We start from the raw sequence: 18,915 nt of genomic DNA, 5'->3' as shown, positions 1-18,915 counted from the left end.
GATAGATAGATAGATAGATAGATAGATAGATAGATAGATAGATAGATAGATAGATAGATAGATAGATAGATAGATAGATAGATAGATATGTATAAACACATCTATATGATGCACACTCTGCTTTCATGTGACAAATCATGCTTGAATTTCCTCTGGCTGGTGTGGGCGTGACAGGCATATTCACACTTGTCCAATGTCCAAGTCAACCGATGGAACTGGGCTCGAGTCAAAAATTGCAGGAGCTTAGCTCAGTCAACCATCTGTCAGGTTGCATGGATTCATGTGGAGTACACTAAAGTGGACCTTGTATGGACATGTTCCAGCAGGACTGTCATGAGATCAGTGTTCACCATGAAAGGAAGTTAAAAAAAAAAAAATTTCAATGGAAAACTGATGTGAGGAGGATGTGTGATGATTCACTGCATTTACCACTTTCAGTACATAGGTAGATAGACACATGGTTTAGCATATAATATACATTTGCATATGGATGGAGGTTTGGCATTTGTAAAGCTCGTCAGAAAAATCAGTCAGCATAGATAGCTGCCCTCTGATTGGATGCATTACAATCAACAGATAGGACGTACAACGATAACACTGATGCTTTGTACAGATGCAATCGGCTCCTGATGCTGTGGACTTTCCTAAGCGTGCTATCAAAGTTGTGATATAAACCTTGGCAGTTAAGAAGCAATAGTGATGAAAAAGCTACAAAGAATCAGTGACATATTCTGCTGGCATGGGTGTAGAAGTGAGCTTGTTCAGCTCGAGCAGTGAATTGTGCCTGCTTTCCAATTTTGGACACATTTTCTGAAAGAAAAAAAACCATAATATTACATTTGATCTGTGATGATGATATGAGTTCAACTAGTCCTTTCCAGCAAGGTCCAAAAACGAATTTCTTTTCTTACTCAAGTGGCTGCTTTTTGTTGTTGTTGTTGTTGTTACATGGAGAGCTGTAAGCCCAAAGGTGAATTGCTGCTGATCAGCCAACTCAAATACAGCTCTGCAGGAAATGCTGAGCTCTATAGACTTGGATCTAATGTAAAAAGCCCAGGATGTCCTTCACTTTCCATTCCAGCCCTTTGTCCACTGTGAGATAACAGGCTGTAGGCTGACTTTTACATAAACTAGACTGAGGCTAGCACTAGTTCCAGGAAAAATGTGTGGGAGGTCGAATACTACCATTTCGATGGAAAAAAAAAAAAGAAGAAGAGGAAGAATGGGGTGGGGGTGTATATAGGTTGCCATAGCACTAAAGGACGAAGAGAAATAGCAGCATTTTCAGTGGGAGGACAGAGAGGGGAGGGCTTCAGAAGAGTGCAAAACCCCCATAAATAAAGCTAATGAAATGGCAGTTCAGTGTGGAGATAGGTGGAATGGCTGGTTGGGTCTTACCCACTGTCTGATTTATCTTCAGTGGCCCTGTGAGCACAGCAGGGGGATCCATTACCTTACCTCATCAATAACATCCCATGGACAGGGAAAAAGGTCTGCTTTCCACACTGACACCCACCCCAGGGACCTGCTCAGAAAAGCTCACTTAGTGGGGGGATGGGACGTTGCTGTAATGTAGTCACATAAATGTCTCAGCTGGGGGATGGGTTACTTCAGTGAGCTGTGCGGGTGGTAGTGGTGGTGCTCAATATACAGCACAGAATACTATTCAGCACATTGCTCCAACTCATGATTGTATGCATGCTGGAAATGGAGTCTTTTGGCATTTCCCACATGGTCACACGGAGCAGCTTGGATCTTTTCTTGCATGTCGACGGTGAGGTGCAAACGTACACTCTTTGAGCGAGACGACGCTGGGAGCTATGATCTAAGAAAATGACAGCACAGAGAGGCTCGTAAATGATTGATAAGGTTCACCTAATTCATAAGCAATGCCGGTGATAAACTGGAAGAGTACAGGTTCATTCATGCCCGAGATCGTGCTGTACCATAAACAGTGCTGGGATTTTGAAAGTGATCCCAAAAGGTTGGACTGAAAATGTGAAGCCACAGCAAACAGTTCTTTAGTCTAACAGAGGGTTTTTGGAATTAAAACACGCTGCGTGACAACGATAATAAGGCTTGGAAGTGTTTTACACTAGAAATGAGGTGAAATGTTAACAGTGCTTACGGTCTAGAGGGAGTTGATAACAGCGGAGAGATAAGAATAGAGTGCAATAGTAGATACTGTGACTGAAGTAATCTCTGACACACATCCCTCACTCTGTGCATGTGAGTGTGTGTGTCTGTGTGCGTGTCTGTATATCTTTCATGTGCTTTTTGTAGGGAGATCACAAGATAGTGGCAGTGTCTGTGCAGGCTGAGTAAGTCGTCCTGAGGGAGTAGCTTTTTAGCAGTGTGGCTGAAAAGGAGGAAGCTCGACACTCAAACCACAGAGACACAGAATGAAATCCTTGTGAAGTCCCCCTTTTTTCCCCTCTCTCTCTCTCTCTCTCTCTCTCTCTCTTTCGCTCTCTCTCAGCTGCTCCAGTGTCAGCTAAGTAAACGTTGGACTTTGATCACAAAATTGAGGACTTCACTCCTTGTGTCAAGTCAAGAATTCACAATTGCCCTAAGAGAACTTCTCCAGGGTCGCGTCCCGTCGGCATGAGGTATTTGCAGTGGGAAAGCAACTCTAACTTTTCAGAGAATGAAGCTGACTGAATTTCACCCCTGAACACTTTTATCTGTCGTATTACTCTACGACCTCTGTGTTGTAATATACAGTGAGCCTTAGGGGGCATTTCTTTTAACACACACACACACACACCGTCTCCAGACATGCAGATGTAGCTCCTCTGGGAAATGCAGCAGGACTCAGGCCCTGACAGGCCAGTGGAAGACTGAGTTAGCTGCTCCACACAGCTACACAGATTTAACACTTCCACTCCCATCTGTAGGTGCCTATAACGTGCCTCCCTGCATCTTTGTTTCTTTTCTTCTTTTAATTTTTAATTTTTTACTTTTGGCTTGTCTGCAAACAAAGCAAAAGAGATAAAGACATATTCGCCTCTAATTCCTCAACCCTCAGATCTTACCGGACTGTCAGACATGCTGAAAACTGAATGTTTTTTTTGCTTTCAAACTGATTGAAAATCAAGCATCTGTGAGGTGTTCTCAGAAGCTAGCTGTGCAAGCAAACAGTAAACACAGCTTTGATGCAGAGTATGTTAACCTCAGTCTGTAACTTAATATCGCTGTTAATGTCTCAGCAAACAGTCTACTATTTACACCAGTAATATTAGCAACAGTAGCATTCACAGAGCTAATGTAGAAAAAGGGTAATACTCAGTACTTACTCTTTTTGTTTCCCCTCAGGTTTTAGTACCTGCCAGCCTTTAGTTCTTCTGTTACATTAGCTTGTTTGTCATTCAGGGTAGGTAGTGTACAATGTTTTAGCGAAGTTTTATTTTGTAGCTTCACCAGTTCTAAGAGGAACTTTGAGTGGTGAAATTGGAAAGAAAACAACAACACTGCGTTAACTAATGCTCAACATATGAAAATATATAAAAACTGTTCTGTATTTAGCAGTGAGGAACTGCATGGTTAGGTGGCAGTTCACTTTTTTAATAGTACAGTGGAAACAAATGCATGCAGCACTATTATCAGTCTATAACCACACTAGTGTCACTGAGAGGTTATGCTAATGAACAATGGTGCTTTAAACTAAATGTTAATACTGGCAAACAAAACTCCTGTTAATGTTATGGAGTCATGTTTGCCATCTTGTGTGTTAGCATGCTAATATGTGCTAATTAGCAAAAACCCCAAAGCATACATACTACATATATATGGTCATAAACTAAAGTGGAAATGGAAAGCTTAACCTGATGGTGGCACTATGGATTTAAAGAACCTTAAAAGTTTGTAATATTTCTCTTCAGTGAGATTTATAACATTTTGGTAAAAAAAAAAAAAAATAATCGGTTTGGGTCAAAAAAGCTAAAGCAAAAAAGCTTAACTGCTGCATATTAATGTAATGCTCTATAACGCTTTTGAGCATTCACATGTCTCATTAACTCACAGAAGCGCTTTCTGTCTGACATTCACAACTTGAAGTTCAGTATCAATATGCATATCCAAACACATGCATCTGTATCCGTGTGTAAACAGATGTGTGTTCCTATATAAGCCGGCACATATGTATGTATGTAAATCTATTATATATATCGGTATGTTTGCAGCTTTGCATTTTTATATTTGTGGGTATATATGTGTAGATAAACATATATATCAGGATAATGATTATTGTTGTTCTTGATACTGCATTCTTATGTCATTTGATTTCACTTAAATCTTACTACCCCCCACCACCACCACCATTTATCCCCCTTCCAACGTGACATGTCCATGTCCTGTGCTGTTGTATGTATTTAAAAAAAAGACAAACGTGCTCACATATGATATAAGAATAAAACCAAACCAAACCAAACATCTGAGCAGTACTTTTCAAAGAACAATGTGCACAGAATAGATGAATACACACACACACAAAGGAGGATGTTGCTATATGCGTCCTTGAGGAAGAGGGTGATATCCTATTCAGCAGCTTCTGTTTGGTTGTGCTGACATCAAGGTCAAAATGTACACAGCCCTGCTTAGGAAGGAGGGAAAATAGTCCATCAAACGAGCATTGAACCAAGCCTTGCATCGTGGAAAGCGTTGATGCAGGAATACCGGGTCCTCTGAGAATAGCTGCTGCTCTGTAAGCATCTACGTCGCTCCCTGAGCATCCACTTCGAGTATTCCTTTTTCCCCATGATCTGAATTTTTGTCCTTTAGCAAAGACCCTCAAGTGTCTTTCTGCCGAAACGCCTTTTGTCATCTTCTGGTGAATGAAAAGGGATTTAATAGATTTAGGGATTTGATGATATAGGTCTCGCTTTGGCTGTGTGTAAATTCCTGTAAAACTATGCGAAAGTCTGCTGTGGGTGACTACAAGAGGAAAAAAATAAAATAAAGGCAGTGGAAAGAGCTGAGTGGACATTATAGGAGAGAGTAACAGAAGAAGAATTTAGTCTTACACTGCCAGAGCTAGTGAGTCACATCCGATCTGAGAGATTCGTGTCAGATGTGGGAGAGTGGGAGGTGTGCGTGTGTGTGTGGGCTGCAGAAATATGATATAGAAGAGCCAATCCAGCCTGCTGGCGTTCTCTCTTGAACACCCAGAAATTAATCCATCCACCTTGGAAAGTCCTCAAGGCTTTTTCACACTGAGGATGCAATGTGTTAGTAGCAGACTTGAACAGGGTCTTTGTGTGTTTGTGTCCATAGAGACTGTAAAGGAGTGGGGGGAAAAACTGTGCCATATACACCAAAGATTATGTGTAAGATGCACACTGATTCTATTGTTTGGTGAAAAGAAAACCAAAACTCTGTGATAGTGATATCCTAAACTTGAACTCATGCCTCAGTGCAGCTGTGTAACTTCACAACACCAGTTCTACTTGCTGCCTGGGAGCAGCATTGCACTCTGTGACCTTTGCTCTACATAAAGGATTGACTCAACCACTGCAAGTGCAACATTTCAACCATAATCTCACACTTGCAGATTTGTATCTCTTCTGTCATTATTGGGCAAAGGGCCTAATAATGACAAAGCCTTTCTTTTGCACCTCTGCATCCCATCCATTCACTGTCTGTGTCTGCCCAGAGCAACGGCCCCCTTTTTGATCCCGGTAATGATTGGTGCCCAGCCAGGTGGCAATAATGTGCCCATTCTACTGTGTTTCCTTCCAGGGGTCAGGGGTGCTGGCTGATTAACATACAGGATGTGACCTTTAATCCACTAGCAGCTCCTTTCAGCATTAATCTCCCCCAGCCAGCTTTCAGCTCTGATAATGGCATGTTAATTAATGACGCTCTTTTGAGGTAGTGTCAGCCGCCGCTGGATATCCAAGAACTGGTTAACACCTGTTCAAGTCATCCCAAGAATATCACGCACAAGACTCCGTCGTGCAACGGGCAAATTAGATAATTTCCCGAGCGCAAACATTTTCTTCAGTGAGAATCAGCGGGCTCAGTGACTAAATGTTGACTGACGTTTTATACTCAGTCTCAAAGGCTGTAAAATGTAAATATGCTATCTCGCGCATATCGCCCCATCAGTGTTTGCTCTAGCAGGAGAAATGTCAATCCGTTCTCTCTCCTTTCTCCTCATATCGCTGCTGATCAAGCTGCTCGCTTGAATGCATTCACAGATGCACAGGATCTACCCAAAGGACTGTCATCGCCCCAGCTTATACATATTTAATCAAATATTTACATTCTCTTGCACACGTTCCCCACTGACATTAGGAGAAGACAGAGCTGCCGAAGTCCGGGCTCCCCAGTTTTGTGTACACTGGATGAGTCAGAGTGACAGAGAAGACAAGCAAAGGCCAGACTTGTCTGGGAACTGTGACAGGATTTATGGCTCTGTGCGCCTTGGAGGGGAGGCCGCAGAATTGTGTGTGCATCTGTGTGTGTGTGCATCTGTGTGTGTGTGTGCGTTTTTGTTCAGCCCTTCAATAGACTGGCAACCTGTCCAGGGTGTGGCCCTCCTTTCACTCTACAAAAACTGCTATAGGCTTTAGCACACAATAAGCCTGAATTGGATAAATGGTTAAGAAATTTAGTGGATGGATGGAAAGTCAAGAGGGTTACCAAACATATCATATTCAGGTAAAGGCAGAGCAGCGGGTTATTTTCTGCAGTTCCAAATTGCAAAGGTTGGATAATCATGCTTTCCCCAATTAAGAAATGTTGCAAAAGTTTACATTTTCTTCAAGCAGATGTTTAAAAAAGCCATCCATGCCTTCATCTTGTCACATTTGGATTATTTCCTCAATAATTTGGTCTCAATCAAGAGTCAATCTCTCACCTTCAGCTCTTTCAAAACTGCACATCACTCCCATCCTCGCTATACTATGCCGGCTACCTGATAGAAAACAGATCTAGGTGTCACCAGCAAAACAATGAAAAGGTCTAAATTTCTAAAAAATGGACAGCCTGGGCAATATATAAAAAAGAAAACCTAAAAGGGCCCAAAATAGAACCCTGAGGTACGCCACAGGAGAGAGAAGCCACAGAAGAAGAAAACTCACCACTTTTAACAGAGAAACTTCTGTCAGTCAGAGAGGATTTAAACCAGTCAAGAGCTACTCTAATGCCCACACACTGTTCAAGACAAGATAAAAGAATAGAATGATTGACAGTATCAAAAGCTACCGTTAGGTCTAAAAGTACTACTAGGAGAGTTTTTTTAGACATTGAGATGAAGAATGTGCTTCAAACAGTCCGAATGGATCGCTATTCACACGCAAGATATTTTTTGTTTAGTTTTTTGATTTTTTACTGCTTTTCAGGAGACACCCAGATGGCAGGTAGAAGCTTTTAGAGACGGATCATGTTTTTCATGGTTTTTGCTCAGTTGCAGTGAAAAACATCCGCTTTGGGTCATTTTTTCATTATCCGTCTACGTTTGCATTTCTATTCATTCTCATTTAACCACCAGCTGCAACCAAGAAAATGTGTTTAAACGTTCACTCAAACCAAAACATTCTGACACATGTAGATTGTGTTGGATGTGTGCGTCAGATTTTAAGTTAATATACGCCAACTTTGAATAATTCTTCCATTTTGTGTGTTTGGGGTTTTCTTATCCATAGTTTTCTTATGCATGCGATGGTACGTGTTTCAAAGATCCAGACTAATTCTGAATTAATTCCACAATCTATGAAATTATTCCTCATATTGTGAAAGCCCCCCACACATCGCAGGCCTTCATATGTAGCTCCAACTGACCCCCTTCCTGTTTTTGTCAACACTAACGCATACATTTCTTCATAAAATGAAGGCAAATGGTTAAAGTGAAACTTTATTTATGTTCAATTGTCCAACTAAGGTGAATTATTCTTTCTTTTTTTCGTATTTTTCTTCTTGAACTTTCTTTTTCTTGTGCATTTGGTTGTTTTTTTTGTTCTACTTTGTCATGGACGGCCAGTAACTCTTGATGTCTGCAGTTCATGAAACGTACACTGGAGGTCTTTGTGTTTTTTCTTTTATTGTTGTTTCTCCTCTTCCATTTCAGTGTTTGTGTGCTGTACTTGGTTATACAGTCTTTGCAAAGTCTTTTGCTCACCATTGCTTGGATTTTGTTCTGCATTTTTGTTGATATATTCTTGTTTTTTGTCCTCAATTTCCGTGTTTTTGTCTTTTGCTTTGTTGTAAAATACTGGTAATTCTGTATTTTCTTCTCAAAGTCTTGGAGAACATGTTTCCAGTTGTTGCTTGTCTTTCAGTAGTGATGCATTTCTTTGGCGCACATCATCAAAAATCCCTCGCAGGCCTTCATTTTTCTTCTCCATGTGATGAGCTTGCACTGCATCCCTTGGTGTTTTTCCTTAAGCTTTCACTACAGTTCTGTGTTTGTTGTCTACTGTTGCTTCTTTTCTTTTTGCAGTTGTGTATTTCTTGGGAGCGCTTCATTAAACATAACTTGCAGCCCTTTGTTTTTCTTCTCCATGTTGAGGAGCTTGCACTGCGTCTCTTGATGTATTTCTTCCATGTTTTGGAGTTTGCACTGCATTTCTCTGGGCTTCTCTGTCACTTGAGTTTCCTCTGCTTGCTTTTGTTCAACCATATTCTCCAAATGTTGTTTTTCCTTGATAAAATGCTTAAATGCTCTTTTGAGAGCTTTAAAATAATTGCACTGAGGAGTGCTGGGGTGATCTTTTTGTCTCAGGCGGTGTCTTTTCTCTGACATTTTGGTATCATTTATACAATGCCTCTGTAAAGGAGCAAAAGGTTTTAAAATTCTTCTTAGTCCATGCCTAAGGTTTAAAGGCTGCAAACAAACTGAGGTGTGGGAAATGGTTGATTTGAAGTTTTTCTTGCCTCCTTGGGAGTTATGAAAACCGATATGAATCTCCATATGAATGGAGATTCATCTGCACGGACTAAGGTTAATTATGGAGTTCCACAGGGTTCCCTGCTAGGACCAGATGTGTTTACATTAGTTTCCTCTAGGTAGCATCATTAGAAGGAAATGCATACATTTTGGCATACTTCTAGGCTGGACTACTGTAAATCACTATTATCAGGATGTCCTAAAAACTCCCCCCAAAACCTTTAGTTAATCCAAAATTCTGCAGCAAGAGTACTGACAGGAACTAGAAAGAGAGAGCAGATTTCCCCTATATTTATTTCCCTCCATTGGCTTCCTGTTAAATCCAGAATTTTTTCAAAATCCTGCTCCTCACATACAAGGTCTAGAATAATCAGGTCATCTTAATGACCTTCTAGTACCATATTACCCCATTAGAGCAGTTTTCTCTCACACTGCGGGCTTACTTGTTGCGCAAAAAACCGCTGTGCTAAAGCATATAATTAAGGCTGGATCAGGTGACCCTGAATCCTCCCTTAGTTACCGTATGCTGCAATAGGTGTAGGCTGCTGGGGGATTCCCATGATGAGTGTTTCTTCTTTAGTCACCTTCCTCACTCACTATGTGTTAATAGACCTCTCTGCACTGAATCATATTGTTTTTAATCTCTGTCTCTCTTTCACAGCTTGTCTTTTATCCTGTCTTCCTTCTCTCACCCCAACCGGTTGCGGCAGATGGCCGCCCCTCCCTGAGCCTGGTTCTGTTGGAGGTTTCTTCCGGTTAAAAGGCAGTTTTTCCTCCCCACTGTCGCCCAAGTGCCTGCTCATAGGGATTATATGATTGTTGGGTTTTTTCTCTGTATGTATTATTTTAGGGCCTACCTTAGTTTAGCTCAGTGGTTTAGCATCTGCTTATATGCCTTATAACAGCAGCCTGGGTTCAAGTCTGACCTGTGGCTCCCTGTTGCATGTCTCCTTCCTCTTCATCCTTCACGCTGCTCTCCACTGTTCTAATAAAAGCAAGAATACTTTTAAAAACATAATAGTTTTAAAGTCTTACATGGGCTCCCACATTATGCATTTGGTCAGACCTTATGAACTGAGCCATTGCTTTCATTCCCCCTTTTAGAAAATCTAGTATCTAGTATTTTTGTTTGTAAAACTTGAAGTTTGCTGTCAACTGATTATTGTTGTATTAATCCATCCAACAGTTGTTGAAAGAAAGAGAAAAAACATTCAAAAGAGTAAATTCACCGGCAGGATTCCTCCTCTGGACACCACTGATCCCTGTGTCACATATGGCAAAGCTCTACACAGTATCAGTTTAAGTTTAAATGCTGAAACGAGCTGAAGTATTTGCTCAGCACAGCGCTGAAAGGAGCTAACGATTCTGCTGAGGCTCCGGCACTGTGAGCAAACAACAATTAACAATTGTGTAAGTGTGATAAACCGGGCTGGAAGTGAGCAGATGAATGTTTTGGTTACGCAGTTACAAATGAGTCCACTGGTGTGCAAACACTGAACGGCAATTGATGAAATCATTTGGGTTGTGTTTACTTCACCCCGTGAAGTTATTTCATGTGATATTTAATCCAGTAAACCGAATAATGGAATAACTAACATCCTGTTTCGGCAACTGCAGAGTGATATTAGTAATAAATGTGAAGAGTGGACTGCTATGAAAATACTAGAGGCAGGAAGAAACCAGCCCAATCAGAATAAATCCCCTGTTCGCCGAGAGTAAATCTGAATAAGTTATAAAAAAAAAAAGACTGAATAAACAGATCAAAGCTTAACATATAAACACCAGTGATTTATATCTGTCTAGAATCAGCTACTGCAGCTAAGACCAAATATGCTCTTTCTCCTCCTCACTTCACCTCCCCCACAATAGTCGCTTCACTTTTCCCCTCCAGTGTTTCTTCGCAGCGGTTTCAGAGGGCTGCTCTGTTGGCTTGTGGCTGATGCTTCATTTATGGTACTGTGATTGTGTGTGTTTGCAGAGGTGTCTGCCTACGGACAGCTTACAGAAGCGTTTTTCAGCCAACTGCCATCCTCCAAAGTCCCAACTGCACATTGCTCGATGTGGATGACGCCGTGCGTTGGTTGAATGCTGATTGGTTGACAAGTGGGCCAGTGTTGTGCCAAAAAGCTATCAACTGCCAAAGAGGGATTTCTGATGTTTCTATGTGTTTTTATTAGTGCAATATTTTTCCTTATAATAAGAACTAGGCTATAGTCAACAGAATTTATGAAGTGATTAGATATAAAATGAAAAATGACTTGTTTTGCAGCATCTTTATGACTCTGTGTCATTGTAATTACTTTAGAATCAAATCAGTCTTTTCTGGCCCATTAAAAAATATCTTTCTAGAACACTGATGTTACTATTGTTGCAATTTCTGCTGCCATCTTGGCCGCATCGCTCTTGAAAATTCATTTTTAATGTCAGTGACACTTTTTACCCAGATAAATAAAGGAAATATAATAGTCACTTTTGCCAAAAATGACTCAAAAAGGGATTGACTCAATGCGATCAATTTTTGAAAAATACAGCATGAAAAGCACTTTTTCGCAGCTGTGATTGGATTACCAACATCAAATAAATATTTACCACATGTGGTTTCTTTTTCTCATCTGAATAGGTGCGAGTCTCTTGAGGTGGCATCTTCCAGGATTGAAATGTAGTGTCTGTATTAAAAAAAGAAAGAAAGAAGAAATTAGTTTTCTCTGATATTAAACCAATCCATTACACCAGTGTGATGGTCAAGGTCTCTTTCCCACACGTGGGGGAAGCGCAAGAAAAGTTCAATATTAGGCCAAAGCACTAACTCTGAGCAGCCACATCTATTATAACATGGAGCTCAAGGATGCATAAAGGATTCCCCTGGGCTACGCAGCGAGCATGCAAGGAAGATCAAACCTGTGGGCAAAGGGAAAGCGAAGAGGAGGATAATTCAAACTATATAGGCGAGTGACTGAATGTCTCTAAGACCCCCCTCGTCACAGATGTTAAGAGTCTGGTTACATTTTTTGCTCCACTAAAGAAAAGTGAAAGTAAAAGGAACTCCTCCAGCGATGAGCGCCCTATTATGAAAAGTAGGACTGTGGGTGTGCCGTGTTAACTGAGAACGAGCCGCTTTTTCCACAGTGTGCCAAACCGATAAAACATCATGAGGCCCAGTTAAGATTTAAATATGAATATCTGAGCAGATACTAGATTGTTTAAACAACGAGGAGAGGCCAAGTTGGCCCCTATTGCCTTCTAGACGTTTGGAAAAACGGCTTACCTCAAACTTGTTCTCGGTATCACACTGGAATTAGACATCACCCTCAAATATCCTTTAAAAAAAAATGGACCTGCACGCTTGTGTGGCCTTGAGGTATTTAACTACTGTTGTGTACTTCAAGAGGCATATTATTTACTCCATCACCGTTTGTCCTTTTTAAGCTTTTTAAGATTTGGAGGCTTGGACACAGGTCCTCACTTTTAGTCCTTTCAATAAAAAATGTAGCTGTGCCTCTATAAAGGGAACAAAGTTCAATTTAGTGTTATTCCTAATGCAGTGCATGCAAGCCAGACCAGATTACACAGTGGTCATCCACAGTAGCAGGATTTTTAAGATATAAACTTAGTTCACCCCTTAAATAGTTTAAGGAGCAGTAGCGCTTCTTTTTTTTAATGAAGCCTTCGAGCATTACACAGACAGAATAATTTATTATAGCCACAGTTCATGTCATGCTATGATTTGGCAGCTCAGAACGAGACTACAGGAGCATTTCTCTTCTGTTATAGCCACCACAGCATAATAAGCCTCCCTAACACTGCCAAACAAAGCTGGTGTCGAGACATATATTACTAAATAACCACAATTATCTTACTAACATAACGTCCTGAACAGACACATTACAAACACTAATGACAGGTGTCTGCGTGTGCATTTTTCCTGTCTGGCCCGCAGTCCTGTGCTAGCTCCCCGGCACTTAAATCATTGAAACTTTGGGATACCCTGCTTGTAATAATCAGTATTTCTCAGCAAAGTGATGCTGAAACGCCCGCACGGTGGTTGTGTAGGTGCACTTAGTAATGCAAGGCTGACAGTTATGACAGAGTGTCGAGACAAGAGGGGCGCTGCGCAGCGCAGAAATGGCTGTGGGAGGGAAATAGGTGGTGTGTGTAAATAGCTTCTGTGTCTGCTGGAGAAGAAGCTCAACTATCTCGCTGAAGGGTAAACACTCTAAAAGCATTTGTTAGATTAGAGTCAGAGCTAATACAGTCAGTTCTATACCTGATTTAGGTTATGGATTTAGTGCTGCATGCAATTCTATAGGACCAAAACATGACCCTCTTATTCTCAGATAGGTGTAATGAAGACGCTTCATCACTCATTTACAGCAATTTGTATTTTTGTCTGACGAGGTCTTTGCACGTTTGGAAACTCTTAAATATTTATTGCTTATTTGCTGTAAAGTTTAACAAATTGTGTGATTCTGTCTCTGCTTAGTGCATGGTGAGCAGATGCTGTAATACAACCAGACAGTATTAATCACAACTATAACTGATTATCACGTAGTTTGGAAAAATGAGGGCAATTTATTTGTGCAATGATTGCAAAAATGGGTGCTGATTTACTGCAAGTGGGTTTGTAGTGTCGCAACCGCTCACCTGTTTTCTCCTTTGTCTTCTCCAGGGTGTTCAGGCAAATGTGTCCCTGCGGGTCTGAACACTATTTAAAGGCTCTGGGAGAGACTGAGGAGGAGGCAGGGTGGGAAACATGATTGGGGTTTTTAGGTATCCTTTGAGATTTGTAGCATTACATGTTTTTAATGTAAATACAGGGTATATAGACACTTTTGGGTAATAGTTTTAATTCTGAAGAATAATACCATGCTTACATGCTCTATTGTCTTTTTGTAAAGTGTGGGAACAACTCTGGCAGGTTATGAGCAAAGTGTGGCTCATCGGCAGCAGGGCATAAAAGGATGCCAATTACCCGATTAGTGTTGGTTTTGCTTTGCTGCTGGTATAGGTCACGGGTCCTCCACAGAGCTGCTGGCTTCAGCTTTGTAAATTGAAGCTTTGATAAATTAAAACAACAAAACTTGGACTGTACTAAATGAACATCTGAGATTCCTGACTAAAATCTACAGGCAGGGAATCAAAGCAGGGTGGATGTTGGGAAACAGCTAACTGTATAAAAGTCACGAGAAAACCAAGTTAAAGTTGAGCTTTAAAAAAACAGAAGAAGAAGAAAAGGAGCGACCGAAATATACCCCCATCTCTGCATGATTGAGATAAATACATAAGCATAGTAATCACCGTGTCCTTGTAATTATACACACAGGAAAAACTGTAACCCAGTCCTGGAAACCACAACACCCAGTAACAGCACTCAGAAGATGACAAGATGTCTTGCTCTTCTCTCCATTCCCTCTTCTTCTTCTTCTTCTTCCTTTTTTTGCTTTCCGCCCCTTTCCAACATTTCAGGCAAGGAACGAGGCCCCCGACCAAGATACTGGACTCCATCTCCTCATGAAGCAGCATGACTCGTGCACGTACGCGTGTCTGCGCGTGTGTGATTTATGTCTTCTCCAGACTCAGCTCAGTAAGAGCTGGAAGTACACTGCCCCCCTCCCCCACCCACCAACACCACCTCCATTCTCCCTCCTCCAATTGCCCAACAAAGCTCTTTAAAAATGTGTGTCAGAGGTTTGGGGGGAGGTTCCCCTGAGAGGCAAATAGAATTAGGGAGCTGAAACTATGCTATAGCTCCTCAGCTGACAGTAGGAGTACACGCCCTGGACGGACAGCATTCCCCCTCCCTGTTTCTATTTCTTTCTCATACCTGCACACTTTTTTGTTTTACATAACAGCCATCCGTATATGTGGAGAGAGGAACTGCGCACAGCATTTGGCCCGCGTGGTGCACTGAATACCCCTGAAATATGATACACTTGCTAAATATTATCTTTGTACACTTACATGCTGACACAAGCAAAGAAAAAGGCAAACACACACACACACAGCCATGCACAGCAACCGCATCAGTGCTTCCTCTGGCATTAATCTCACACATTTATTCTGGTCAGTCTACTTGCAGGGAGGAATTCACCAGGAGATCTCATGTTGCATATCAACACTTCCATTTGTGCAGCGAGAGGCTTTAAGTAGGTTAGAGGCAGGCATGCACACTCCACTTTCGTCTCCAACCCCTCCGGGCAGTAAACGATTCTGTCAGCGAGGCACGCCGCTCGTTATCGACGTGCTCACAGGCTGGAAGTTGCGGGCGCCGCAGCAGTTCCTGCTGAAGCAGTGCAGCCTCTGCCTCACAACAACGGCAATGAGTGATGATCGAGTGCATTATGGATCAGCTATAATACTGGAACACAGCAGCACGTTTAAACTCAAAAAGGACCTCTGCAGTGAGGTGATGTGCAATGATTCAAGCAGAGTGCGTGCAGCTGGAGAAGTGAAGATGTGATGGCCATTATTGCTTTTTATGAATTCTCATCAGTGATTATTAGCTCCGAAATCACCAGGATGCACCATCTGATAACCATGAATGCGTTTAGAACACATCCATCTGGTACTTTGAGATATTTCATTGATCTTGAGCTGGATCTGCTAATGGTGTCCCAGAAAAAAAATATCCAGGGATCACCAGGGAATTTATCCTCAGCGGAAGAGAAATGATATAAATAGAAACAGGGAAGGAAAAAAATGTGGTACTCTATGCGAGACTCGCTGAGATATTTCAGTCTGGACCAAAGCTGACTGGAATTGCCATCACTAGAGTCCCTGCATCTGTGTGGCTTAAAAAAAATGCTGCTGGTTGTTAATCTGTTGCAGCTTAAAGCCAACCCGCCCCCCTCCCCCCCTAGCCTGAAGCACTTTGGCTGCATGTGCAAGGCTTACAGCTATTTTGAAACAGGAATGTTATAAGGTATAGTTTTTCTGAATTCCCAAATCCTCAGTATGGTAGCTGTCCAGGAGGTTGAGGGTGGGGGCAGTGGAAGATTATATTGTGGATCCTGCCAGACCAGAATAATAATCCTCGGATTAATGGCTCCTGTTCCTTTGCATTGCTCAAACTTGCTGTGTTACGTTTCACAAGTGTTTGCGGCTGGAATGTGTGTTTTTGGATCATGCATCCGTAATCCACTGTACTGTACGCTCCACGTGACTGTGAATCCCATTATCTCATTATCTCCCAACAACCAAAATCAGCCAACTGCTTCATCTAACACACATGTTTCCTATCATGCTGGGGGCATTCCAATCATTCCACGAAAAGAATTCCACTGAAAGAAAAGATCTGTCATGTACCGAGGAACTGGAAAGGAATGGCTAATTTTATTTGTTCAGTTTAATTAATGTAGAAATGTATACAGGTAGTGCAGGTTATATGAAAGAGCAGCCTATGAAGAAACCAGTAGTGATGCCCAGACTGTTACCTGGCTGAAATAGCAACCCTAATAAATAAAACGGGTAATTTTGATCAAATATCTAGAATATTTGGAGGAAATGTGCCATAAATATGATGCTTTGTTTTAGGACACCCCAAAGTCCTACAGTGGGTTACTGGTCACATTCACACCAGCACACTGACGCTGTGTGCTGTGGTTTTCAGTTTGTGGCGTGGCTTTTTTCAGTGGGTGTATTGATCGGTTGGTCTGTTGCTATGTTGAGTGCAGATTGATTACCACATTTTTGCGCAGACACTCATTGTGATTTCCTGATTTTTATCCTGCACCATCAGTCGGTCTACAGGTTTTCCCTCATACGTCTGATGGTGCAAGAGTTTGTGCAGATGCAGAAAATGTGCTGCAGGATTGTAGCGGAAAACATCAGCAAAAGTAACGCAGTGACCACCTGCCCATCCCTAATACTACCTCCATCCAACACAGAGAGACAGAAAAGCACAGACTCTTTATCCACACGTAAAGTCAATTTAGAATCACCGGTTGACCTGGAGAGCGTGTCTTTGGATTGTGGGAGGAAGCCAGAGCAGCTGGAGGAAACCCACACAGGCTGAAAGCAGAACACGCAGACTCCACACAGTAAGGAGAAAGCTGACCAGGAGGTTTGAACCTTCTGTGCTGTGAAGCGACTGCGCTAACAGTCACCTCCCGCGATGAAGAGCCACAGGAGGCAAACAAATTGCGTGGGATCGTTTCTGCCAAATTGCAGTTTCCTGTGCCAGCATCTTGGGCACGTCTGTGTGGGAGAAGATTATTTTTGTAGCTTCTGGGATCCCTCTAATATACATTCACTGCCTCCAACAGAGAGGCAGAAAGAAAAGCTAAAGCACAGTTAGGGTTATTTTTTCTAAAACAAAAGCTGCCATGTCTGATCTCTTGTTTGTGACTTGTGGTACTTTGCACTTTGGTTGTTCAGATAACAGGTCAAATATACAAATGGGTGTATATAGGGGCGTTTTATGCATTTAACAGAGAGGCTGGTTCATGATCAGAGCCCTAACCTCTGCAGAGCACCTCATATTTATAAGTTTTAGCTGATAACTTAATTTTACTGGGTTTTTAACACGGGAACAAAACACAGAAATAAGAAGTTCTTGATGATTATTTCCTTTCACGTGGTCTCGTATTTTCCTCAAAGTACAGATCAAATGGAGGGGTCATACAAGGTGCGTAAACACAGCTGGAGTTCATAGCACTTTGCCCAGTCACTCTGGAGAATTGGAGAGCAGGAAAAAGATTTTTAAACTTGAAAAAAAATCTTCAGGGAAAAATGGAACAAATAAATTATACAAACACAAACCGAGCCATCGGCGGTAGAATGAAACGCATAAGGTTTCCCAAAAAGTAAAGGAATAGATTAAATTACTGAATCTTTTTTTTTTGTCCTTTATATTCAAAAAGTCCCTGTGACTCACATTTGTAGATAGATCACACATTCACAGTTGTGAATCTATTGCTTCCTCCACAGAAAAAGAATATGTAAATAAATAAACGGTTTGTGCTACGACAGTGTCGCAATCTTTCCGGGAATGCAGGTCCCAGCAAACTGACCCCGAGGTCAGACCGTGCAATGCTCGCAGAAAATGCAAAAAAAAACCCCAAAAAACCCCAAGAGCTACATCACAGACTCCACTGGCCTTGGTTAGCATGTTAAATGTTAAAGTTCATGACAGTGCAATTAGAAAGAGGCTGAATAAGTGTGGCTTCTTTGGAAGGGTTGCCGGGAGGAAGCTTCTTCTTTCTAAGAGGAACATTGCAGCTCAGCTACGAACAAACAACAAAGCAGCGCAAACACCTCATACCAGCTGTCAGCACGGCGGTGGACGGGTGAGGATTTGGGCTTGTTTTGCCGGAGCACCGTGCAGTCATTGAGTCGACTCCTCTGTACACCAAAATAATGTAGGGTCAAATGTGAGGACAGCTGTCTCACAGATAAAGCTTGGCCCAAATTGGGTCACGCAACAGGACAATGATCCCAAGCACAGCAGCAAGTCTATAGCGTCAAGATGTTTCACTGACGTCAGCCGGACTGAAATGCTGTAGCGGGATCTTAAGAGAGCTGTGCATAAACAAATGCCTGCAAACGTCAATGAACTGAAGCAACAAGCCACTGAATCATGGGAGGTACTTAGTTCTCCACAGCAGTGCATATTACTCTGTCTTTGGAGTTATGACAAACCTTAAAGTGTTTTTTTCCTGGGAGTAATTTCCCCGTAGGTCTGAGCTTAAGGCGGATGCATTGTGTTCTACATTTCTCTGTGGTTTTGACGGTTTATTTCAAAATGCCATCTTTAATGGCATTTCTCCGGATGATAGGTTTCTGTCAGTTGCTGAAAAGTATCTAAACTTTCACCTGAGGATATTACACAGTAAGAGGTGATGCTCTTTATACATCCATCTTCATCGCTGGTGGCTGGTACTCGATCTCAGCTGCCGTGGAGGTGGAATTATGTTCACATAAGGTAGATAACTCTTGATTCCTTGGTATTTAGCAGAAGGCTTTTGAACAATATACTTCATGTGGGGAAGAGAGGTAGAGAACGACCTACAGGACCATCCATGGTGGGGGGG

Source organism: Pundamilia nyererei, unplaced genomic scaffold (genome assembly GCF_000239375.1).
Source record: "Pundamilia nyererei isolate P.nyererei 1_Seehausen unplaced genomic scaffold, PunNye1.0 scaffold00033, whole genome shotgun sequence".
Taxonomy (NCBI): Eukaryota; Metazoa; Chordata; class Actinopteri; order Cichliformes; family Cichlidae; genus Pundamilia; species Pundamilia nyererei.
The sequence above is the reverse complement of the archived record's forward strand: the minus strand, read 5'-3'. Positions refer to the sequence as shown.